General features: G+C 41.4%; 1 long non-coding RNA gene across 1 annotated transcript in view; it reads right to left on the reverse strand.

Annotated features, from left to right (window-relative positions):
- The window catches only part of LOC116661999, a 61156-nt gene extending 35750 nt beyond the window's left edge, over positions 1-25406 (reverse strand). The window contains exons 1-2 of the long non-coding RNA XR_004317970.1: positions 25329-25406; positions 22340-22480 (exon numbers count right to left, since the gene is read on the reverse strand). This is a non-coding gene — a long non-coding RNA (uncharacterized LOC116661999). The remainder of the gene's footprint in view (positions 1-22339; positions 22481-25328) is intronic.
- Between the last annotated feature and the right edge of the window lie 765 nt (positions 25407-26171).

Below are 26171 nucleotides of genomic sequence, written 5' to 3' on the forward strand. Positions count from 1 at the left end.
TATTTCTGTATGTTGTGCTTGCTTTTAAATCTCAGCATGAATGCTATCTGAAATCATTGCGCTTAAGGTAGATTACATTGACATCTATGTCATAGACAAATTGTCTACCCAAAAAATCAACAAAAATAAAAAAAAGATAGATTATATTGTGTTATTCAGGAGAAAATTCTTAATAAAACAGAAATCATCTGGGAGAAGAAATATAGTCTTTAGGCTGTTTTAGGACCTTAAAAAATTTTCAACCATCTATCTGTCTGTTTATCTATCTATCCATCCATCCATCTACCTACCTATCTCATCTATCAGTCCAGCTTATTTCTTTTAGCATATATACCATTATGCTTAATATAAGCAGGAATTACATGGGAATATGAGGGTTACAAAGATGAATAACTTTCTCCCCTATTCTTCATTTTCACATGACCCAGTCTTTTATCTAATAATCACCTGATCTGTTTTGGTGATGGTGGCTTGAAGGCAGTTCCTGATGTACAGGACACAAACAATAGCAGGTGATGACAACTCGAGTACCCTTTTCTAAAGTAAACACATGCCTTGGTGCCCGAGACAGCTTTATGGGTCCCTCTGGATAGTGTTGATCAGTGAAACCATAATTACTAATTAGCTGCTCTGTGCAAGGCCCTCGCCAAGTGTATTTTAAGAGATGGATGAATAACACTCCATGCAATTTCTGAAAGAGCCCAAGAATTCAGTTGGAGACAAATGGATAGTGGAGGGGACAGGCATGACACCAAGCACAGTCAGGGAAGTTTGAATGACACAGAGAAATTGTATACAGGCGCTTAGAAGCTGAGTAGGGGGTTGATAGGTACAGAGGGGCTGGCAGGGCATTCTAGTTTGAGCACATAATTGCCAAGGAAAGCGTGAGAACCAGAGTTTCCCCCGGGCCCTGTGGCTGACACCCCAATGGTTGGCACATACCACTGTGGTGACAGTCACTCTTCCTCTCCGTCAGAGGTCAGTAAAATTCTGTAGAAGACCAGAGAATCAGTATTTCTGGCTTTGTGGGCCATGCAGTCTCAGATGTAACTACTCAATTTCACTGTTTTAGTGAAAGCAGCCATAGACAATATGTAAACAAATGGGCTTGGTTGTATTCCAGTAAAACTTTATATACAAAAAAAGGTGGCAAGCCAGATCTGGCCTGTGGACTGTCATTTGCTGACCTGTTATCTATTCTACAAATCCAGGGTTTAATTGCCCCCTTTTTTTCTTTGTATTTAAGGGTAGTAAATGAGCCATTTCTTAAAAGAAAACTTAACTAAGAAATGAAAATAAACTAGTCCATCTAAATCAGCTTAGAAGATTCATGTGAGAGAACAAATCATGGACCAAACAGAAGCCACAGAAGAGCTTGTCTCTAGTTCACTTGTCCCTTTCTTGGCTCTAATACCATCTTAACAAATTCCAGCTTTTAGCTTATTTACAAAGATGAAATGACCGATTACATTCTGGGTTCAGCGAATGGATAGAAGTTATCTGATTTACCCATGTTCTACCTGACCCTTATCTTTTAGGGATGACCGGGCTGGGGTGGGATCCCCTAGAGGCACCAAATCACATCTTTGCAGCATATACCGTTATAAACATGCAGTGAATTCTTATTCATGAATTCCCAACAAGAGTAAAAGAGGCATTTCCTCAGAAGTCACGAACCATATTATGCACAGTGACAAAGCTCATTCTTTCATGCAGTGCATAAATAAGACATTATTAATGAATATGTAGGTAGATTATATTAGAGAGAGCATAATGTCTTCAAATTTAGCCTTCCATTTCCCACACAACAGTCTGAATCCGTCAAGCTTTATAGAATACAGGGTACAATGGTAATTTATGATCCCTATAGTAGGCAACAGCACTCTCTCACACACGAGATAGAAATCACACCAGTAATATTAACAGAGAGAATTCAATATAAATAATACCCCAAGCACTGGAAAAATAAAAGGCAAAAAGGAAACATGCATCCTGGAGGTAGCAACTGGAGGCCTCTGGGGAGATGGCAGTGCTCTGCTGGTGTTAGCCTCTGGAGCTGGGAGAAGAGGTGCATGGGGTTGGGACCTAAAACTCTAACAAAAGGACTTTGCCTGTGAGTGATGATATCTCCAAGGGTACTCTGTGAGGTTGGTTCTGAGAGTGTCAGCAAAATTTTAAAGTGGACTCAACTGTTGCTACTGGAATGAACTGCCGTGGCGAGGATAAAGAAGCATGGCCAGGATGATGCGGACAGAAATAAAAGCAAGCAGGAAGGAGCCCATCTCTTGGTCCTCCTCCACTTTTGAAATGTTCCTCTCCGCCCCCTATTGGCAGGGCCTAATGCAGCGCTGCCGGCCAGCTGAAATGTGGTTTGCAGAGGGCCAGCTCCAGCACCACCGCAGCGGGTTTAAAGCTGAAAGTCCAGGGGCTTAATGGTGCCCCATTTAAGAGCATACTTCTGAAAAATTGCATGTAAATCAAATTTTATTAAGTGGAATAAATTGTTTTCACTAACCGTCAGAATAATTTCAATAGCTGCGTTATCTATATGCTTGAAAAAAAAGCTGCAGACAATTGAATGCTCGACATTTTGAGCTTTCTGTGTCTCTCCTTTCTTCAGTCCAGGGATCACCAATCTGTTTGCTGTAAGGAGCCAGATAGTAAATATTTTCAGCTCTGTGGGCCCTATGGTCCCTGTCACGCTGCTCAGCGATGCAGTTGCTGCAGGTCCTCAGCTCTGCCTTTGTTGTGTGAAAGCAGCCACAGACAATATATATGGAAATGGCTGTGTTCTAATAAAGCTTTATTAACAGAAACAAGTGGCTGGTAGGAATTAGACCACTCTTGGTTTAGTGCAGTGATTCTCAACCCCAGATACACATTTAGATTGATCCCAGAAAGGCTAAAAAATACTGAGGCCCGATTCCAACTTCCACAGATTGTTGTGCAGTTGGTTTGAAATGGGGCCTGAGCATCACTATGTTTCAAAGGCTCCTTACAGTGATCTGAATGTGCAACCAGAGTTGAGAACTACACACTGCATTAGACTGTGTAATCCCTTAATCACATGATCAATCACCAGTAACTCTTAAATGCCCTAAAGGGATTTACTATTTGAAAGAACCCAGAGGTGAATTATTTCGTGAAAGTTTTGTGGAAACCAGAAACATCACTTCCTTATTTATTTTTCCTAAGTTTAGATTTTCACATATTAATTTTTAAAAGTAGGAAGCAAGTGTACGTATACAAATCAGGCCCTGATGCATGCATTGGTTTGGAGCTGCATGATCTATAACAAGACACTGGTGTCTTAGTCATCTTTGTGTGTCCAGCACCTGGTATATGCCTGGCATGCAGGGACGGTCAAAAAATATTTGTTGAAGGAATAAATACATAAGCCAATGAAGAAAGGAAGGAAAGAATTATCACCCTTCTTAGCCAGCTTAACTATCATTCAGTTCAGACTGTGCCAAGCCTTAACTACTATAAGGCTACCATGGATAATTTGTCATTGATATAGTGGCGTTTCTTTCTGTACGTAGATTAATTTCTTTCAGGATACTGGTAAAAGTAAGTTATTTGACACCCTTAGTCAGAGCAAGACCCAATGGCCATTTCATTTCCTTCGGCCACGCTTGTAAAATTCTCACTATTCTTATTTACACTCTCACATGTAGAGTCCTGAAAAACCCAACAGTGTCTTGGCTGGTGCTACAGTTTCCATGGCGATGTGCTTATGGTATCTCTAGTGTCAACAGAAGGTGAAAAAAAGGGAAGATATAAATACTTAAGCTGGTAATGTTGCTTCCCTTTGTCTTACTTGACTGCTCCAGGCACCAGGACCCACGGCTTGGGTATAATGAGGGACGAACAGCAGCTGTGACTACAGCGAGGCTTACAGCTGGATCTCGTTATTAAGAAGTCAGCACTGCCAAAACTTTATAGTCCAAGGCTTCCCTGTTACCTTACATGGAATGTCTTAATTACCATCAAGCTCCTCTCTTTTAGAAACACTCAGCTATTTAGTCCCCCTGTGGCATAACAAGTTTTAAAGTATTCTGAATAGTTTAGAGATTTTAAAATTGAAGTCAAAAGTGGGAAGAAACTATTGTAACTTCCAAATGCTTTTTCCCATTTCAATGATTCTGTAGGTATAATCAGCTGCCAAATAGGATGCCAGTTTCCATGAATATTGTATGTTTTACACAGATGTACATATGCACAGCTAAGTAAGGGCTCCTAGGACCTACAGGCATTGAAAAAATTCTCCTGTGGGTTTTCTAGACCTCCAGTCTCTAAGCCAGTCCTGACTTTAGCTAGAAAGATAAAAGATGTAGAACGTACCCACTACTCATCTATTCTCAGCCTTGATTTGACATTGGAAATGCCCACGGAGCTTAAAAAATCACTGTTAACTAGGTCCAACTCCTAGATGATTTAATCGGTCTAGAGGGGTTCTCTAGTAATTTCCCCCAGATAATTCTAAGATGTAGTCAATGCTGAGAACTTTTCCTTTATGTCCTGTGCAGATAACTTGGTTTTCTAATTCAAGCCCTTTTACTGTATTTCCCACTTCAAAGGTCTTTGTAGGACTGGGACCTCACCTTTTCTAAAGACCAGAGAGCTGTCTACGCGTGCTTTTGTAGCTGAGGCTGTTTGCTTGCTTGTTGACCTTTCTTCTAGGCGCCTACAGTTTGAATTTGGGCATATTCTACCTCCCATAAGATAGTTCCCAGTCTTTTCTGTATCTCCCAACTAGTCACAACTAAACCTTTCGTTGGACTTTCCTTCCTTCTATTAGACCAGCTGCTTTTGGGTGACAGGGTATGTGGTAAGAACAGAGAACTCCATGGCCATGCACTCATTACCACACTTTTTTTTCCCGTAAACTGAGCTTTTTGTCAGAGGCGATGACTTGTGGGATATCATGGTGGCGAATAAACCATTCCGTGTGTGCACAGATGGTGGTGCTGGCACAAATGCTATCGGCAGGGAAGGCACATCTATACCCAGAAAACATGTCTGCTCAAGTTAAGAGGGAACACTACTCCATGGGCGACAGAAGGGATCCAGAGTAATTAACCTGCCACCAGGTGGCTGGTCCCCTGGAAGAATGTTGCCATATTAGAGAGTCTGTGTTGGTTTCTGCTGTTAGTTTAGGCACTCAGCAGTGGCAGTCCCTGAATCAGCTGGATCAGGAATAGCTGGCTTATAAGCAGAAGAAACTCCCTCTCGCCTCCTCCCACCTACCAACCTTTCTCTGTAGTGCCCCCTATTGGCAAGCCCAAATAGGAAGCTAATTGGTAAAGGATAAAAGTAGTTTAACTGAGGCCCCAGCCACAGCTTCATGAAGCAAAATGAAGACTGGTGGATTTTATCGTGAGAGACCATAACTTAATAACCATTTGTTCTTGGTAAATGTAATTCTCCCATTCCTTGGCAGAAGAAACTGTATGATGAGGCGGAGCATTCTCTATTTGAACTGAGGATCTTGAAGGCATGATAGGTGCATGGGCTTTGCTGTCAGAGCGCCCTCTCATCACAGAACAGTTATGAGGGCAATTGGGCAAATCACCTGATTCCTATGAGCCTCTGTTTCCCCGTCCATGAATGGGGAGTAAAACTAGCTCTAGAACTATTGTGAAAATTACATGAAGTAGATGAGGTCGTAACTGTCAAAGCACTTACCGCTCAATAAATATTGTTTCCCATCTCCCCAATACTTCCAATTTGAATTTATTTATTTATTTTTCATCTTTTAAAAATTGAAGTATAGTTGTTTTATGATGTTGTGTTAGTTTTTGTGTCCTGTACAGCATGGGGAACTATATTCAGTTTGAATTTATGATAACTTATCTGGATTATGGAATTACTCATTCCCTTTTAGCAATGGTTCTAAATGGGAGTGATCCCCGTCCCCCCTCCCTGGATTCACTAGGCAATGTCTGCAGACGTTTTGGGCTGCTGTTGTCGCAGCTGGGGTGGGCTGCTAATGGCATCTCGTGGGGAAGGGCCAGGGATGCTGCTCAACATGCTGTAATGCACAGCACCCCCCCCCAAGACCAAAAATATCAGGCACTGCATATCAATAGCGCTGAGGCTGAGAAACTCTGCCCTATGATCACTTACGCTGAAGCCACTCTCTCAGATGGGGAGCCCAAAGGAAGTGACTGCAAAAGTGGTTGACTGACTCTTTGCCACATGGCCTTGATTTAGCTCCAAAGCTTGCTCCCAAATGGGTTCAAAATGGCACGTTTAGAAGCTGTTGCAATGGAATAGCACGAGCGTACTTACAGAAGACACGGCTGCCAAACTGGCCAGGGACCAGCCCTCTTCCTTTCTAAATTTACAGCAGTCTAATATTTTGCCTCATAGAGCAGGGGATGAGCCAGACACACATTCCCTTCCCTAGGTTAAACAACAGTGACATCTAGGACAGCTTCAGTGGCAGCAAGAAGAGCTGAAATTTACAGCATGTTCACGGCGTACCAGGGCACAAGGCTGAACACTTTCCGCGCATTGTCTCATTTTGCTTTTCTTCAAGGGTTCAACTTTTTGTTTCTTCTTTCACACTCAGTCAGCATCTCAGATCAGGTTAACCCCTTAAATGGTACTACAGGGACATTCACAGGGCGCAGGCATGAATTACCCCAAATGAGAAGTGCCACGCAGGTGTTAGGCTTTGCCTGTTCTCCTTCCCAGGAAAACCAATTATCTAAAGAGAGAAATCCATCACTGGCTTTCAGACAATCAGTCTGATGCAAGTGTTGTCTACATATGACTGAGTGAAAAACAGTATCTCACAGTTTTCAATTTAGGAAATTATTTTGTGCTTGTCTTGTGGTTTCGATATTACGATAACCTGGAAGAAAATAACATCAGAAATCTTGCAGAGAGATCAGAGGCACTACAATGTGCTGTCAGATGGAGGAGTTTTCCATCACTTTTGATCACTAAATATTTGGCTTTGTTAATCAATAACAGAAGACTGTTTCTCAAGATATGACTCTATATACTTCTACCTTGACGAACACTAAGTTGAGAATCAAATTCTAGAAGGGTAGCAACTCACATCCCAGTGGGCTGGGTTCGCTGTTAATGGTTTCCCATATTGGAGAAATGCTTATCCTGTGCTGGGAAAGCCCTGGCTTTGGAGCCAGACAAATCTTTTATGACTTGGAGTGAGTTACATGACTCAATAAAATGGGGAGAACAAGACTTACTTCACAGTCTTTAGAAGGATTACAGAGAGAGCAAAGGCAGTGCACCTAATATATGGCTGATGCCCCACCAACACTATTTCCACTCTCCTCCTGCAGCATTAAAATGGCATTTCCCAGAGATCAAGGTAAACATCATGAGTAACAAGACATATCAACATCATGAGCCCCTTGATAGGATGCACTCCGGCCAAAGATGTGCAACTTCAATCCAACTGTTAGAAACATCAGACAAACCCTCAGTGAGAAACAGTCTACAGAATAACCAGTCAGTACTTTTCAAAAGTTCCAATGTCGTGAAAGACAGGAAAAAACTAAAGAATGGTTACAGACTGGAGGAGACCGAGGGAAATGATAGATACATACAAAGTGGAATCGTGGGTAAGTTTCTGGAATACAAAAAGTACCTTAGGAGAATAACTGGGAAAACTTGAATAAGTTCTGCAGTTTAGTGAACATTCTAATATAGCTTTCCCGTTCTCGATCATTGTGCTACGGTAAGATGTGAACATTTGGAAAACCAGAGAGGGATGTAAGGAGATTCTATTTTTTTGGCAATTTTTAATGCAAGTCTAAAATTAGAGTAAAAGAAGTCCAGTTCAGTCATTTGTTGGAGCTACAGTAAATACATTTATGACTTGTGTTAAATGTATTACATTAGAAGAAAACCTATTTATTAATGAAAATATAAGACATATAAAGAAAAAATGTATTACAAATTAAAAAGTGAAGTTTCCCAAAAGAAACATTTTCTTCTCCAGGGACTAAATACACTCTCTTTCACTTACATAAACATGTAAACAAACACACATATCTGCAGGAAACTTGGAAATATATACCAAATGTTTTAAAATACACATGCATTTTGACTCTGCTACTCCACGTCTAGAAATTTATCCCAAAGAAATCATAGGATTCTTTTCTAATAAGTGCTCAACAAATATTAGTTAAATAATTGAATGGACTGAAGTGTATAAATAAAGATGTCTTTCACAGGATCATTTATCAAAACAGAAAGAAGAAACAGCCTCAATCTATGTCCAGAAAGAATTGATTAAATAATGGTAGCTTCCATACAATGGAATAGCTTTTAACCATTTAGCATGTTGATGTAGAGATTTATTGACATGGAAAGATGCTCAGAATATACTGTTAATTGAAAAAAGTTCAGGTTACAAAATAATCTCATTTTGTTACGAAAAAGATACTTTAAATATATAAAAGGATATCTAGCCAAACGTTTTTAGCGATTATCTCTGGATGATGGCACTTTGCATGCATGACTATGTTAAGACTGAAGTTTCAGGCCAGACAAGAAATTACAATAGAGATGAAAGTCCAAAATGAGTCAGCCAAATCATCATAAGTGATTTTAAAGGAACTGAGTCCAAGATTTTGTTCCAGGACTCCTGGACCCCTCAGCCATATCAAGGCTATAAAAAGGCACCAGAGAGAGGACTCTGTAAAGGAGATTGCTGAAGCAATTTATCTTCCATAAGAGGACTGTTGCAAAACTGAGCGTTCTTGCTCCCTTTAGAGGTGGGGTGGAGAGGGGCTACATGCTAGTCCCATCCCTGTCAGGGGGCCACAAAGGAAAGCACTGATACAGCTTGAACCGTGTCCCCTGGTGTTGGCAGATGTGGGGGTGGGGTCTTACTCTTGCCTGGGAGAGCTTCAGATACCCGAGGACTGAAGTCAGACTCCAGCCCCAGAAATGAAAGACAGTTCAGGAAGGGCTGAGAAACTACTCTGTTTCTAGAGCCAAGAGAAGTCTTCTGCATTTGGATGACCTGAATTTCCAGTCTGTGGGTGTAACACATGCAAGTTGGAGTGTTTCCTGGATGGGGTGAGGGGGGAGGAGAGGGAGAGAGAAATTGGGAGCAGGTGTACCAGGAAATGCCCAAGGTCTAAGGGAGAAATAAGATGTATTCACTGGCCAAGGGAAGCCAGTACAGAGTAGATCAGCTGGGAAACAGTGACATCACATGTCTCAGGACATAGCTCTAAACATCTCTGAAGCTCACAGAGCATAATGATAGCTTAACGTGTTGTAAGATCAAACATGAGCATTCGTCCCCTCTCCTCTCCTCTCTCCTCACACCCAGCTAGTTCTAAAGGAGTTATTTTTCAGTATAGCCCATGGGTATTCTAACATGCACTTGTCTACAGAGTAACAACAGGCCAAAGCTCAAATTGAAAATCACAGTTTCTCAAAGGATCAAATCAGAATTGAAGCCCCAATCAGAAGCCTGGGTTGGTCCTTTTCTTGCCAGTTACCTCAGGTGACACTGGTACTAAGGATAGTGTGAAGAATGGGCAGAGCATCCATCAGAGAGCTGTTGAGGTTCAGCAGGAACGAGTGACATGCATTGAAATGGAGGCTAAAAGCAATTTGTACTTTGATTTCATGAGGACGCTCATATTCTACCGGAGAGATCTAGGGGGATATGTGCAAATAATTCAAATACATCAATTAGTTTTTCACTAATAGTGTGCTCATTGCAGAAGAGAAAAGCATTGGAATTTGATTGCTAAAGAGATGACATGTTTGTTTTGGGCAACGTGGCAATTTTTTTGTTGGGGCTACTCTTGTTTCTCTTCTCTCCTAATTCCCTTTTGGCTCATTCCACTACATTTTGACTATGTTTTCATGATGATTATGCTCTAATCAGCTTGACATTCCTTCAACAGCTGTACTAATTTCCGTCCATAAAACTCACTCCCACTGCTATTCAAAGCACAGCGCACCCATGACTGCGGTAGAGCGCTGATCCCTGCTGGGAAGACTCAATATGTACCTCCTTAGATCATGGGCTAACTCACTTGAATTGGTCTTTTCTCTTTGTCGAGGAAGAAAATGACAAATACATTTCTTTTGAGGGGAGCGAGGCATGCTCTTGCTTTAAACCCTGGGCAATGCAACTCCACTAACTTCTTGCAATAAAGAGCTGTAAAATGCTTGCACTATTTCTCCTCCCCACATCCAGGTCAAGCACCAGAAGAGCATGGTCAGAACACAGGATACTCCACTCAACTGACTGCTGGATTAACGGCCGTGACCTTCCTTCTATGGAAAATAGCGATTGATGCGCGTTGCCCACTGAATGCGTGTGCCTGGTAAGCTGGTCTCAGTTACACACACACACACACACACACACACACACACACACACACACACACACACACACACACACACACACACACACACACACACACACACACCTGTTTCCACCATTAGCTTCAAGTGCTCACTGCATTTGCTTCTACACCTGTTTATGCCACTTTTCTTTGTCATAACAACTATGCAATGTAATAATGAAGAAAATTGCTGTTCTAAGAAACTGAGTGGGATACTTTGGAAAAACGCTTGCAAAGACCTGTTTCTGAAACACTTGCTGTCAAAAAGTGGGGGAGGGGCAAAACTATAAAAGACTGGGGAGGTTTGTAAAAAATCAGAAGCATTCTGCACCTTAAATAAATTTGCAAGGAGCTTTAAATTCTCATTCTACTTAAGACCAAACTGAACTAGAAACATTAGTCAAAGTACTAAGAAAGGCCATCTGAAGTCTCACAGGCAGAACTTCTGCTAAAATAAAAAGTCATGGCCCTATACTGAAAGAATCTGTAAGTGCACATATATTGATGTATTAAAAGTTGTTTATTAAAAATAAGTATTATCATTTTTGTGGTTCCTTATTTTAACTGACTTTTCAAATTTAACAACCAACATCCAGTCCTGAATGAACTGAAGAGAAATTCTACCCTATGATGTAGAGCAGGGGTTGGCAAACCACAGCCATTTGGCCAAATCCAGCCCGCTCTGTTTCTAGATGGCCCACAAGCTAAGAAAATTTTTATATTCCCAAATGGTTGAAAAATATTTTTTAAAAAAGAGTCTTTTGAGATATCTGAATATTATATAAAATTCAAATATCTGGGTCCATTAATAAAGTCTTAACAGAACATGACCACGCCCATTCTTTTAAGTATCTTCTAGGGTTGCTTTCAAGCTACACTGGCAGGATTACGTTGTGACAGAGATGGTATAGCCTGCAAAGCCAAAAATATTCACTATCTGGTGCTTTACAGAAAAAGCTGGCCGACCTCTGTGCTAGAGCATTACTGAGGACTTTCTGACTGCCCATCTCTCTTCCTGTGGTTTGGTGGGAGGCATTTGGGGCTGCCTTGGCCCCTCAAGGCCCCCTGGATTAATGTTGCCTCTCTGTGGGCCAGGATTCACACTAGGACAAAATGCTCTTCTTGGCAATCAGACATTTTTCTATGTCAGAACCAAGTGAAAAGAATCAAGAGTGACCTTTTAATGCACATTATTTACTCACAGGAAGGCTTTATTTAAGTACAGACAACTCCGAGTTCATCTTTTCCCTTCTGCTTCCTTTGGGCCAGGTTGTCTGGAAGAACAAAGCAATTCTTTTGCTTTGTTTCTATTCTGAAGGAATGATGTAGGTGAATGACCTGGAGAAAATTGATTTTTTTTTTTTTTCCTGCTTGTGCATCTTGGTTTGATTTTCCTTTCGGAGTTGACAGATAATCCTCCTTTCTGATTTACTGGAAAATACTGGTGTTCAGAGTTAGGTATTGGATAGCCCAATATATGATTTTTAAAAAGGAGAAAAAAAATAAAAAGAAAAACCACATTGATCTCTCTCTCTTTTTTTTTTGGCAGGAAGCAATCAGAGACAAAAGAGAAGATAGGGAGGATCTAGAATTGCAAGTTTTTTTTTTTTTTTTCAGCCAAAGCAACACCTTATGACTATTAAAAAGTGTTCAGGGGAACTTCATCGTCCTGGTGGGAGAGGACTAGGATAATAAAGGTCATCAGGGTCTGGTGTAACAAGGTGTTAACCGAAAGCTTTGACTGAGGAACCAAGGTACAACATGTAGCTGTCTTAGACTGCATTCCCTAGGAACAGTGCCCGACACAGGGATTTTTGTGTGAGTCATTTAGTGAGTCCTTAGAAGAAAAGTCAGTAAAGGAGTAGAGAAAGCTGGCTAGGGTAGGGGGGAATTCAGCAAGAATGTGGTTACAGGTGAAGCGTAGTCTTGGCTTGAAACTTTGGGGAGCTTTGGAGCATGAACAGCATCAGAGTCTACCCCACCCTGAGGCCAGGAAGCAGGGCTTTGGGATCGTCACATCAGACAGTCCTTTGTCGCCCTGGGTGAGGGAGTGAAACTCCCAGGCATCTCTAGCAAGGCCACTCCAACTGCCAAGGGCAATCCTCCCGGGTGGAGAAGGTGGCAGGGGAGTGAGCAGTCGCGTTCACAGCAGCTGGTCAAGGGACCCACGGGACCAATACTTTCAGCTATGGGATTAGATTCCAAATCAGGTTGGGAGGTCAACTATCACCGAGCACTTGCTAAGGGTAAACAAGTCTTCAACCTTGCAGCCTCAAGGGGTGTTGGGGGAAATCTTTGCAACAGATCAGACCCAGGGGAGGGGAACAAGATCTTCAAATGAAGATTGAAGGGTTCATTTTCACAGGGACTGAACAGGGTGATTGGTGACTGTGCTGTGGGATTTCAAGTGACCAAAGACTTCTCTATATTGTCTCAGAATAAGTAGAAAAGTAATTGCATTTCCCAATTTTAATCCCAGGGCAGGGGAAGAACTAGCCCCACTTGGGGGAATTTAAAGAGGGCAATGGGAAACAAAAACTGGGCTTGCTTTGGGACAGCGCTCCACCAGTCATACTGAACGGTGGATCACTCTGTGTAGAAGGCATTCAAATTACCTACTTAAAATGTGTGGCCACTGTTTCTAGAATTGAACAAAACCGTCAAATCCAAGGAAAATAATTTTTCACATTTATATTCTAAAGTTTGTGTCTAAGAGTCCTCTTTGGATTTTAAAACATCAAATGTGCAAAGACATATGTAGAAGAGAGGCAGAAGGAAGAACCCAGAGACCTGCCTGGGTTGCTTGCTGGCGGTTTTTGAGTTCCCAATTTTGATCTTCCATGGGCTCTGAGAGATAAGCTAGCATCCTTCTAATACACTTTTGTTTAGCTGGTTTGAGTGGACTTCTGCATCTTACAACCAAAGTCTTCTAACCAAGACTCATTCTGTGGAGCATCTTAGAAACAGTGATCTAGTTCCATGTGGGATGGATGCAGGAAATGAGAAGGCAGACTTTGAGGATTTAGCTTTAAGCTTTGTTTTCAGGGCTATCATACTATTTTTACTTAGTTGATCTTTACTTGTGATGGCTTTGGGGATGCCACCCTTGGGAGGTTGCCATTGTAAGACAATATCCTTTCTCTCCTTTTCAGAGAGGAGAAAGAGACTCAGAAGTCCAAGTAGATTGCCAAAGATCACACCGTGGCCAAGTGGCAAACCCTGGGAGCCTAGCCTGTCTGCCTCCGAAGGCCTGGCTCCTTCACTCCTTCTTCTCAGCATGGCGGAAACGACCCAGCTTTGGGGAGAAACCACTCTGAATGTGTCTGCTGTGTGCATCATGGAATGAAGCTTTTGTTTGGAAAGATTTGAAAATCTTTGGAGGAAGGTTATTTGTTTCTGTTCATGGAATGCAATTAGCCTGTTGAATGTGAAATGAGAATAAAATGTTTTTCTCGGCTCAGCCTACCCATTTTTAAAAGCACACAGAGAACCAAGTCTACTGATGCCGACACTAATGTGCGTGGGGAAGCTCACCAGAAACGAAAACACTAATTTGTCTCAGTCTAGTTATTACTTTGGCTCCTTCCTTCCCTCTTAGTGGAAACTGTTATGAACGTGAGACTATGTCCTGACTGGAGGTTTATCATTTTGCTTAATTAAATAACATTCTCTGATGCATGGAGTTGTAATTATTTCCTCCCTTTCTTAGGCCTATTAGTTCAACTCTTCACATTTATTTATAAAACATGGTAGGTTTTTCTCCCTCTTCCTGCCGCTGCTGGCATGGTAGATATTTCTTGTTCTTTGATTTTCACTGTATTGGAACAGATTTTCATTAAACTTTATGGCAATTACTTGTACCACATTACAGGACTCATCTTTTCTCTATAGATGGCAAGATTCTCATCTTGGGCAATTTTCTCTGGAAGAGATTTTGATCATGTAATTTTAAAATTCTATAAAATGAAAGGGGAGGAAAATATTATAAAGGTATTTTTTTCAAACCAAGCAGCTGGTTTCATGATGAGCTTTTCCCCTTGAGTGTTTATGGATATATGCAGTAAGCTTTTGCGTTTAAGAAAATAATAGCTTTAAATACAAGGTTCATCAGAGAAATGAAGGATAAAAAATCACTATCATAGGCATATAAGTCCATGAGGAGGGCAGAGGCTCCTAATTTACCCCATAAAGATACTATTTTTCTTTTGAGATACATTCCTCGGGACAAATTCAATATCAAAATCTTGGGCAATGAAATTCCTTCTATTACGTTCCTTATAAAACATCAGTTATTTTTTCAAGGTGGAAACTACAAAAGTAATGCCTATTTATATTAGTAAATATTTCGGACTGACCCTGTGCCAAGTGTTTTATATGCACTATTCAAATTTTTACTGATTTTTTTTTTAACGGAGGTACTGGGGATTGAGCCCAGGACCCCATGCATGGGAGGCACGGGCTCCACCACTGAGCTCCACCTTTCCCCTTTATTGATATTTTTAAGTCACTTAATTGAGGCATGATTGATATGTCAAAAGCTGTACATATTTAATGGATGCAATTCGATGAGTTTGCAGATAGGAATACATTTAGAAAACCATGGTGATCATCAAGGCCAGAAACACACTCATCTGTTCCCAAAGTTTCCTCCCATTCTCTTGATTATGATTTTGATATGCATCGTTCTATTTAATATTCTACTTAATCTTTATAAAACCCCCTATGATCTGGGTATTATTATCTCCATTTTACAGTTAAGGCAATTGAAGTTTGCAGATTGCTCGAAGTCCCATGCCTTTTATTGGGCAGAATTGGGATTTAAACCTCCACCTGTCTGATTTTTTATCTTAATTTCTTTCTTGTGCTACCTCTCTTCTGGAATAAGAGAGGGGACTCTAGGGAGTCAGTTAAGCTTGATACCAGAAACTTTTACCGAAGAGCATACCTCATTTTCTTGCGTTTTATTGCTCTTTGCAGATAACATGTTTTTCACAAATTGAAGGTCTGTGGAAACTTGTGTCAAGCAAGTCTATCATATCAGAGCCATTTTTCCAACAGCATTTGCTTATTTCGTGTCTCCGTGTCAAAATTTTTCATTATTATATTTGTGATGGTGATCTGTGATGTTGCTGTCAGAGCTGTTTGAGGGCGCCGTGAACCATGCCCACATAGATGGTGAACTTAATTGATGAATGTTGTGTGTTCTGACTGCTCCACCGATGGGCTGTTCCCCCATCTCTTTCCCTCTCCTCAGGCCTCCCTATTCCCTAAGACACAACAATATTTAAATTAGACCAATTAATAATCCTACAATGGCTTCTAAGCATTTAAGTCAAAGGAAGAGTCACACGTCTCTCACTTTAAGTCAAAAACTAGAAATGACTAAGCTTAGTGAGGACGTCAAAAGCCAAGACGGGCTGAAAGTTAGACTTCTTGCACCAGTTAGCCAAGTTGTAAATGCAAGGGAAAAGTTCCTGAAGGAAATGAAAAGTCCAGTGAACGCACAAATGATAAGAAAGCAGAACAGCCTTATAGCTGATACAGAGGAAGTTTTAGCAGTCTGGATAGAAGATCAAACCAGCCACAACATCCCCCTAAGCCAAAGCCTAATCCAGAGCAAGGCCCTAACTCTCTTTAATACTCCGAAGGCTGAGAAAGGTGAGGAAGCTGCAGAGGAAAAGTCTGAGGCCAGCTGAGTTTGGTTTATGAGGTTTGAGGGAGGAAGCCACCCCCATAACCTAAACGTGCAGCATGAAGCAGCCAGTGCTGATGTAGAAGCTGCAGGAAGTTATCCAGGAGATCTAGCTCAGATCATTCATGAAGGTGGCTACACTAAACAGCAGATTTTCAAGGTAGACAAAATGGCCTTCTCTTGGGAGAAGATGCATCTAGGACTTTCATAGCTAGAGAGGAGAAGTCATTGCCTGGCTTCAAAGCTTCAAAGGACAGAATGACTCTCTTGTTAGGGGCCACTGCATATGGTGACTTTAAGTTGTAGCCAATGCTCATTTATCACTCTGAAAATCCTAGGGCCCTTAAGAACTATGGTAAATCTACTCTGTGTGTGCTCTGTAAATGGAAAAATAAAGCCTGACTGACAGCACGTCTGTTTACAACATGGTTTACTGAATGTTGTAAGCCTACTGCTGAGACCTACCGCTCAGAAGAAAAGATTTCTTTCAAAATATTACTGCTCACTAACAATGCACCTGGTCACCCAGGAGCTCGGATGGAGGTATACAATGAGATCTGTGTTGGTTTCATGCCTGCTAATACAACATCCATTCTGCAGCACATGGACCAAGGAATCATTTAGGCTTTCAAGCCTTACTCTTAAAGAAATACATTTCATAGGCTACAGCTGCTATAGACAATGATTCCTCTGATGGATCTGGGAAAAGTCAATTGAAAACCTTCTGGAAAGGAGTCACCATTCTAGGCATTAAGAACATTCATAATTCATGAGAAGAGGTCAAGATATTAACACTAGCAGGAGTTTGGAAGAAGTTGATTCTCACCCTCATGGAAGACTTTGAAGGGTTCAAGACTTCAATGGAGGAAGTAACTGCAGACATGGTGGAAACAGCAAGAGAAGTAGAATTAGAAGTGGAGGCTGAAGATGTGACTGAATTGCTGCCATCTCATGAGAAAACTTAAATGGATGAGTAGTTGCTTCTCATGGATGAACAAAGAAAGTAGTTTTTTGAGATGGACTCTAGTCCTGGTGAAGATGCTGTAAAGACAGTTGAAATGACAACAAGGGATTTAGAATATGATATAAACTTAGTTAATATAGCAGCGGCAGGGTTTGAGAGGACTGACTCCAATTTTGAAAGAAGTTCTACTGGGGGTAAAATGCTATCAAATAGCATCGCATGCTACAGAGAAATGAGTCAGAAAAGGAGGAGTCAATCAATGCTGCAAACTTCATTCTTGTCTTATTTTAAGGAATTGCCACAGCCACCCCAGCCTTCAGCAACCACCACCCTGATCAGTCAGCAGCCATCAGCATCGAGGCAGGACCCTCCACCAGCAAAAGGATTATGACTTGCTGAAGACTCAGGCGATGGTTAGCATTTTTTAGCAATAAAGTGTTTTTAAATTAAGGTATGTACATTGTTTTTTAGACACCATGCATTGCACACTTAACAGACTATAGTACAGTGTAAACATAACTTTTATATGTACCAGGAAACCAAAAAATTCATGTGCTTTCTTTCTTGTGATATTCACTTTATTGCAGAGGTCTGGAACCGAACCTACAGTATCTCTGAGGTCTGCCTGTCCTATGGTGTTATCCAATTAGAGAGCGAGTAAAGGGAGTAGACAAAGAACCAGTTTGAGTTACTTCATTTGGGAGGGGGGTCTGGAAATACTAGTCATTTCATAAGAGATAAACTCTCAAGGTTAAAATTTTCTAATTCAGGGATAGCTCATAAATGGTAATGCCATGCATATTGCTACCTCAGGACCTTTGCACTAGCTGTTTGCTCTGCCTGACTAGTCTTAACTAAGATACCAACATGTCAAATTCCTTTACCTCCTTGAAGTCTTTTGTGCAAACATCAACCTCTGAAAGAGCCTAGCCTGACTATCCTATTTAAAATTAGAAGCCCCAAACCCCAGGACTTCTGAACCCCTTGACTTTCTTTTTAAATAGCGCTTATCACCTCTGAACACACTACTTAATTGACTTAACTGTTATCTATTGTTTATTCCTGTCTTTCCTCTCTAGAATATAAACACTTCAAGACAAAGGATCTTTGTCTATTTTGTTCACTGATGGACCCCAAGTTCCTAGAACTGTGCCTGGCACACAGTAGACACTCAGTAAATTTAGTTTGGTAAGTAAATCAGGAAGTTACATTCCCTAGAATTATAAGCACACAAACAAGCAATGGGAAATCAGGAAAGTCAAGCTCAGAGCTTGACCTGAGGCAAAGCTCAGAGCTTTCCTGAAGTCTTTTCTTGGTTGAATTCTCTCTCTCACTCTCTCTCTCTCTTTCACATACATACACTTATAGAAACACACATACACACACACCCCTTCCCTTGCAAGGCAAAGCCGATGGAATATTTTACAGGTAACAATTCATTCTGGAGAAACCACACTGATGTTTCTCTGGGAAAATGAACATGAAAGTCATTTTCTCCGCTCTATAATGCAATTGTAAAACGCCCAAGCGCTCTAGTAATCCATGTTGGCCTGCACACCACATGACCTAAGTGGGGAGGGAGGGGAACGAAGAACTGGAAATGGCGTTCTTATCAGGAAAGCCTGCTCATTGCGAACGGACTGGCTCTTCCATGCAAAGTGTCATTCCACTCACTCTCTATAGCTCAGAACGGCTCTGTCAGTCAGTACCACCGATTACCCCTTGATGCATCCATGGAGCAGACTATGTGGGAAAGAGCCTGGACCACAAAGTCTCAGATCCTTACTATCAGCCCCTTACAGAAAACGTCTGCCTGCTCCTGACTTACACCTTCAGTTACCTTGCTGTTTTTGCATTAGAGATGCAATCAGGTTTTTTCCTACAGATACTTTTGCTTAATAAAACAAACCTTATAACAATACTTTTTTTATATTATAATAATACATCTTATACTTTTTTCTAATTTTGCTGCTGCACAGCCTTGTTAAAAGTTTCTTGCCAGGTATGGCAATGAGCAATAAGCATTAGTCATTAATTTAAGTAAGATTCCAATCTTACTGAGTTTTCTTTCAAACTGCTTTCAATTTAATAAAACCAAACTGCACCTAATAGAGAATTAAATGTCTATATTTGACTTAAATGTCGAAGCCGCCTTTCTCTTCCAGACTTTTATTAGAATGTGCTGGATTTTTTTTCTTAAGCCAGCAAGAGGTGTATGTGCCGTAAGATGTCTTCCAAATGAATCTGAACCTTTTGGATCATTGCTGTGGGCGCAGGAGGACGTGGGTGCCATTCTGAGGCTGCAGCAATCAAAAGAGTTTAGCCCTGTTTGTGGCTCTAAGCATGCCTGAATGTTCCCATCTCTACCTGCTTGTGAGGACAAATGTGGGTTTATTAATACCGACTACAATCAGGGACTGATTAATACTAAGACCAGATTCCCCTTGGCTCGCAGCTTCCATCTGCTTATACGGAAATGTCAGTGCCTTGTGCATTCCCCCCCCCCCCAGGCCTTTTGGGGGGTCCTCAGGGCGGCCTTGCAGGTGCCTGTTTATCAGACTCAGTTCCTGCTTGCTGTGGCCGCCAGCCAAGCGGGGTCTCGGAATGTGCCGGTCCTAAATCTCCGAGGAGGGCTGGGCAGCTGTGTCGCCACACCAGCGATAGCTGCTTCTGCCACCTCAGTGTCGTGGCGCTGGAGATCTGCTGCCTCTGTGGAACTTTCCACGACCCTGTTGGCCCTGACAGCTCTGCAGAGGTATGTCACTTCTGCTCCCACGGGACAGAGTTGTAGCTGCTGCTTCCCAAACCTCATTCCTGGGGCTCACTTAATGTCAGCATCCAAACAGGCCCCCCTCAAGGTACAAAGAAGACTCAGTTTGCGGCTGTCCCACAGCAAGGCTGCTTGGGCACTAAAGTGCCAGGAGGTTGAGGGAACCCGCAGTTCCCAGCACACTCCCAGCTCCTTTGCCTTCCTGGGTTCATCCTACCACAACGGTGATAAGTTCTCAGAAAAGCTCAAACTGCTACCTCCTCCCGCCCTCAGGCCATGTTCCTGAGTCGGCTTGGTTTTCCTGGAGCTCGCCTCCACCATCATTAATTCATGCCCAGGGCAATGGCCAGCCCTCCCCGCAATTCAGCCTTCTCTGGGGCCTTACCAGTGTGTTGAGCTCATTTATACATATCTGAACTCAAGCTGTGGTCAGGGTTAAATACACCTTACCTCCGCTTTCCAGTCCCCAAGTAAGTATGTAGATATAAACAAAGAAATGTGTGTGTGCACGCATGTGTGCATACGTGTGTGTGTGATCTATCAAACTTTGAAATCTGGCCCAGCCAGGGACCCCTGTTATAGAAAATCAAAAGATTTTTTGTTGATAGAAAGCTTGATTATGGTCTACTATGAGAAAAAAATATATATCACTTTTACACGAGTCCTTTATTTTGAGACAATTGTATGGATAATACTCGCTTTTATGATAATGTTAATGGGTGCACAACAAATATTTTTAAATGAGTGAATGGACATTAACATACACCTTATTAAATATAGCATTTTTCTTCCATTCAAAAGCAGCTATTACAATCATCATTTAAAAAACATTTTTTGTGCATCTATTATCTGCCGGGCATCGGGGATACTGTGGAGATACAAGAGGTCCCTGTTCTGATGGATCTCATATTCTAGTGGGGGAGTCATAAACAAGTCAGGAGATAAATATATAATTTTCAAGTTGTGAGCATTTTCATCAAGAAAATTAAAGCAGGGAAAGGGGATAGAGAATGACAGCTAGGGACAGTGACTGCAGAGAGACAGGTTGGAGAGAGAAGGCCTCGGTAAGGATGTAACCTTGGAGTGAAGACTTGAAGGAGGTGAGACAATGAGCCTTGCATCAGTCTTGGAGGAGACAGGCAGAAGGAAAGCATGTGCAAAGGCACTGGGGGTAGGTAAGGACAAAGGATGGATGGAGCTTCTAGGCTAGCCCAGATGGGCATCCCCTTAGGGCAACCTTCAACCTGAACCATACTCTCTGCCCTCTTTTCTTTTCAGAAAGTTTAAGCATGCTGCTTGAAACTAGTCCATTAAATGCCACCCTACTGCCAACAACAACAAAAACACCACCATTTATGAAGATCTACTATGTTCCAGAGATTTTTACATAAGTCATCAATATTTAAGAAGATCCTGAGAGGTGGCCATTTTAATCCTCATTTTCAATTAATCATGTGACCTGCACAAGCCCACACAACTAGTAAGTGATTGAATTCAAGTCTGCTGAGCTCCAAAGCCCGGGTGATTTCCATCATTTATAAAATTTTCAGTCTTCTGCAACTTCAACCTCTTTCTTCATACTAACTGTCCTGTACTAGATGGGTTCAGAGGCTTGAATGAAGACCCATTGGGCAGGAATAAGGAGACAGGAAAAGAAGGCAGCTGGGTAAGTCCCAGGTGATCGTATGGCCTCCACCGAGGGACCACACAGTGGGAGGAAGCCCTGCAGGAAGAAAGGAGGGCTCATCGGCCTCACTAGCCTGGGATGCTCAGGAGTTTAGGGCCTGGAGACTGGGCATCCCATGGCCTACAAAGAGGATTTCCCTGAAGCGGGCCAGTTATGATAGAGGAGGGCAGTGCACTTACAGGATCCTACAGGCTTTCTGCCTCTACAGATCATGTCACTTGTTCTGTCACCCTCACTCTGAGTGTTTCCGGTAATCAATATTGGAGATTGTTCCATCTACTGCAGCGAGTCCACTAGGACCAGGGAACCCGCTGGCTGAGCCTGGGCCAGAAGCTCATCCCTGCAGGCAGAGGGAGGGGTCTTTTTCTTCCGGATTCTCTGCAGGGAGGTTTTATGATTGTGCAGGTTGAGATTCCTCGGAGATTGTGGTTGAATGGGACCCAATCATCTCTTTTGTAAATCCAGCTGAGAGGGGTGGGGAGCATTCTCTCTCATACCTTCCTGAGGACAGGAACCTGATTTATGTTTGTGAAACACCAACCATGCTCTTGAAGTCTCCCCCGTCCTCTGCCTCCAAATGGGAATCCTAATTAGTTACGTACTCATTATTCAATGAATGTAATTGTTCACAAACCCAATCGTTTATTCATTACTCCTTGCATTCTTTTGCCCTTTGGGCTACCCCATTCAATTATCTAATACAGAGAATGTAATTTAACAGTTCTTAGCATCTGCACATGGCTGTTCAACACTATTAGAAAAAAGATAACATGCTTGTGAAGATGGGTACAAGGATAGAGCAATTGATACGACGAACCACCCCCAAAGTTTACAAGATTAAATTAGCAGAAAAGAAGGTCTCACTTACATAAGAGAGCATCATGTGTGTTCTCATTCAGATGCTTCTCCTGGGAGCCTCCTTTCCAACTGCTGATTCAGGAACCCAGGCTCCTGCCACATTGTGGCTCCATCCTCCTCTAAGTCCTTGGAGTTCTCTCTATTCAACCATCTAGTGGAGAAAGAAAAGGAAAGGTCACGTCTGTGAGGATTTTGGAGGGTCATGAAGGGCTTATATCCCTTCATCTCATATTCTTTTGATTCAGACTCAATCATCTGTCTGCATCATAGGCTGGAAAATGCAGCTTAGCTGGCTACCCTCGAGGAAAAAGAAAGGATTTGATGAACAACTGGGTATCTACTGTAAATTCATGGTCTTGAAAATCAACTGGGATGCTGCCTGCCCAGCATCCTATGTTGTCCTAACTAGCTTTTTATCTTATATCAGTTATTTCACATCTTAGTGTTTCCCAAGCTTCGACTCTACCATACTTACCATTATTCTTTTTAAAAAAAAACATTTCAGACATATGAAAAACCATAAAGAATGAAGTTCACCTGTATATCCATCCACCACCCACTTTGGAAATAAAATACTACAAAGACAGTTGATTATACAAGCATCTTAAATATCTCTCTGGTCTCAATTTGGGTGTCACTTCTGAGAAGCTTTCCTAGATTCCTGTAGGTGTGTCTCCTCTGGACTTCATCATTATAGCACTCACATTAAATACCCGACTGCGCATCTGATCCTCTGTAGGTCTTTGAGGACAGAGACTGTGTCTTATCTGGTCACTTCCTAGTACAATTCCTAGCAATAACAGGGGCTGTTATAGGTAAGTTTAAATTAACAATGAACGATAAAAATCAATCAAGTGAAGTCTCAATAAGTAAACTGGAATATAAAATGCACAATAAAATCAATCAATATCAGTATGTGCTTCCCCCTGCCACTTAAATCTCTGATTATGGATAAAACAGCATCAATTATTTCCATCAATTCACCTTTATCTCTTTATTTTCCTTTCTTTTTTCCTTCTTTAGTAGAAGCAAGGAAGCAGGACTTGAACCTTACTGTGTGATTCTACTCATGCAGGGTGGTCACAAAAATATAATATAAACCCAAGAATATTGGGCATGAATCTACCTTATTTTCTTAGTGGGGCAGAAGTTTTTATTTCAAGCCCCTTTTTTACTGCACTGTTCTCTACTTGTCACTCATCTGATAAGAAGTACTGTACTGTTTTATCTATAAATTACTTTTTCTCAGGGCTCAGTAATTTTCATCACTAGTCTCATGTCTCCTGCAGATCCTCGATGTCTCACAACAGAGCTAAATCTGGTATTTGTAGTGCCGTATCTAGAGCAGTGAGGCACAAGATGACTCCAGCTTCCTTCACTCGGCTGGCTTCCTTTTTGCCATCTTATCACATTAATTTCCAAGCTGTTATTGACTTTTCTTAATCGCCTTTCTCACTCTAATTACCTCCCTCTTGCTGTGGCTGCTTCCTCAACCACACCTCGCCTCACCCCATACACAGATTCTCATGTGTTGCTGTATCTTCCTCTTAGGACATGGGAGCTGACAATTTTCTAGTCACTTTCCCATCCACATAGTTTCCTTTGCTTTCTCAGCCAAATATTTTTTCACTTGCAATTTCTTATTCTAACAGGAAATGCTAATCTTCCAGCCTTATATAGTTCATTTTAATGGCACGTTGGATGAAATGGGCCATTATCTCTTTCACATCCTTAAGCCCATCGAGGTTAATACTGTTCTCTCCTCATATGTGTCCACTTCTACGGTTCCCACCACTGCCACCGTAACACATTTTCTTGACCTTTCAAAAACTTCCCTTGAGGTTAACCATCATTTATCACAAAAGAGATGATTAGCAAAAAGAATAACCCATGCAAAAAATATTCCTTAGAAACTCCCCTTAAAGAATGTTAGAATTAGACAATTAAGATTCTGATTCAGCAAGATAACCCTTAGATTCTCAAAGTGACAGGATGAAGGCTGAGTGAGCCACTATTCCCACCCAGCCAGTAGAAGGTTCAGGATTCACAAAACAGGCCAAAATAGCTCCATTTACCTCTTTAACAAATTTACAAGACTAGGACTTCAGTAAAATACTTGGCAGTTTCCTTGATAATCTTGAGAATCATGATGGAGAAGAGAGATAGGACAGTCTTATGGTTGCATGACTATGTAGATGGCTTATCATTCCTATACAAAGAAAGTTGATCAGCGGGGCTGGAAATGTCTCTCTCTCTCTATACATACGTGCCAGCTAGTAATTATTTTAGGCTTTGTAGGCTGAACTACACAAGTCTACCATCATAGCCCAAGAGCAGTCCTAGACAATCCATAAAAGAGTGAGCACGGCTATCTTCCAATAAAGCTTAATTTACAAAACAGGTGTGGGCTGAATTTGGCCTATGGGCATAGTTTGTTGACCCCTATCTTAGGGTCTAAGTTACCAGTGGACATGACCCATGTGGCATAAGAATTCAAAACCTTATATATATAATGGAATACTACTCAGCCATAAAAAGGATAAAATAATGCCATTTGCAGCAACATGGATGGACCTGGAGATCATCATATTAAGCGAAGTAAGCCAGAAAGAGAAATAAAAATACCATATAATATCATTTATATGTGGACTCTAAAGAAAGGACACAAATGAACTTATTTACAAAACAGAGACAGATTCACAGACATAGAAAACAATCTTATGGTTACCAAGAGGGAAAGGGTGGGAGGTGGAGGGATAAACTGGGAGTTAGGAATTTGCAGATACAAACTACTATATATATGATAGATAAACAACGAGGTCCTACTGTATAGCACAGGGAATTATATTCAATATCTTGTAATAGCCTATGATGAAAAAGAATATGAAAAGGAATATATATAAATATATATAAAACTGAATCACTATGCTGTAAACCAGAAATTAATAGAGTATTATAAACCAACTATACTTCAATTAAAAAAAAAAAGAATGCAAAACCTTCAATCTGCAACTGGACTCTTGTCTTTACTGAACCTCACGGCACCATGTTAGTGTTCACACCTGCTGACACACCCAATGTTCACACACAGATGCTCAGTCACCATTGAGAGGTCTTCTTTTATTCAGGTTAGTATCATATATCCTTAGAAAGAAAAGAAACATTGAGTCCTTTTTCTACAGAAATCCTTGCAGATTAAGATGAATTCATAAAAAACATAAGACATTAGCGGTTAATTAGAAATTAATGCTAAAATGCTAAATGAAGTTCTTAGATTGAAGCAACTATGTCACACTTGAATTGTTAATATGGCAATTAGCTCAGCCGCCTACGAAGTACTTGTTAATAAATACTTCATAAAGACTTCTGGTAAATGAGAGTACAGCAAGTTTCTACAACGTAAGTTCATATGGTCTCAAAAAACTCAGTGTGCATTCTTTTTGAAAAATCTAGTCATGCCAGCTTCTTGAAAGAATTCAGGGCACAGCTAAATTCAAGTAGCTTTTTTCCTTCTTGAAACTAAAGCCAATACTTTACAACAAGGGTTCTCAAAGTATGGTCCGCAGATCAGCAGCATCAGCGTCACCAGGGAACTTGTCAGCAATGTCAGCTCTTGGGCTTCAGCCCAGAGGTAGGGAATCAGGCCCTGCGGGGTGGGGCTCATAAATTTGTGTTTTAACAAGCCTTTCCAGTGATTCTGATGCAGCTCAAGCTTGAGAACCACTACTTCACAACACTGAGGATTAATTGCAAGTAAGGTTCGACTGTGCATGTCCTAGACCATGTGCACGGGGCGGTGGGTCCGACTATGTCGCCAGGTTGGAACCATCTGCGGTTCATAA

The sequence above is a fragment of the Camelus ferus genome, chromosome X (genome assembly GCF_009834535.1).
Source record: "Camelus ferus isolate YT-003-E chromosome X, BCGSAC_Cfer_1.0, whole genome shotgun sequence".
Taxonomy (NCBI): Eukaryota; Metazoa; Chordata; class Mammalia; order Artiodactyla; family Camelidae; genus Camelus; species Camelus ferus.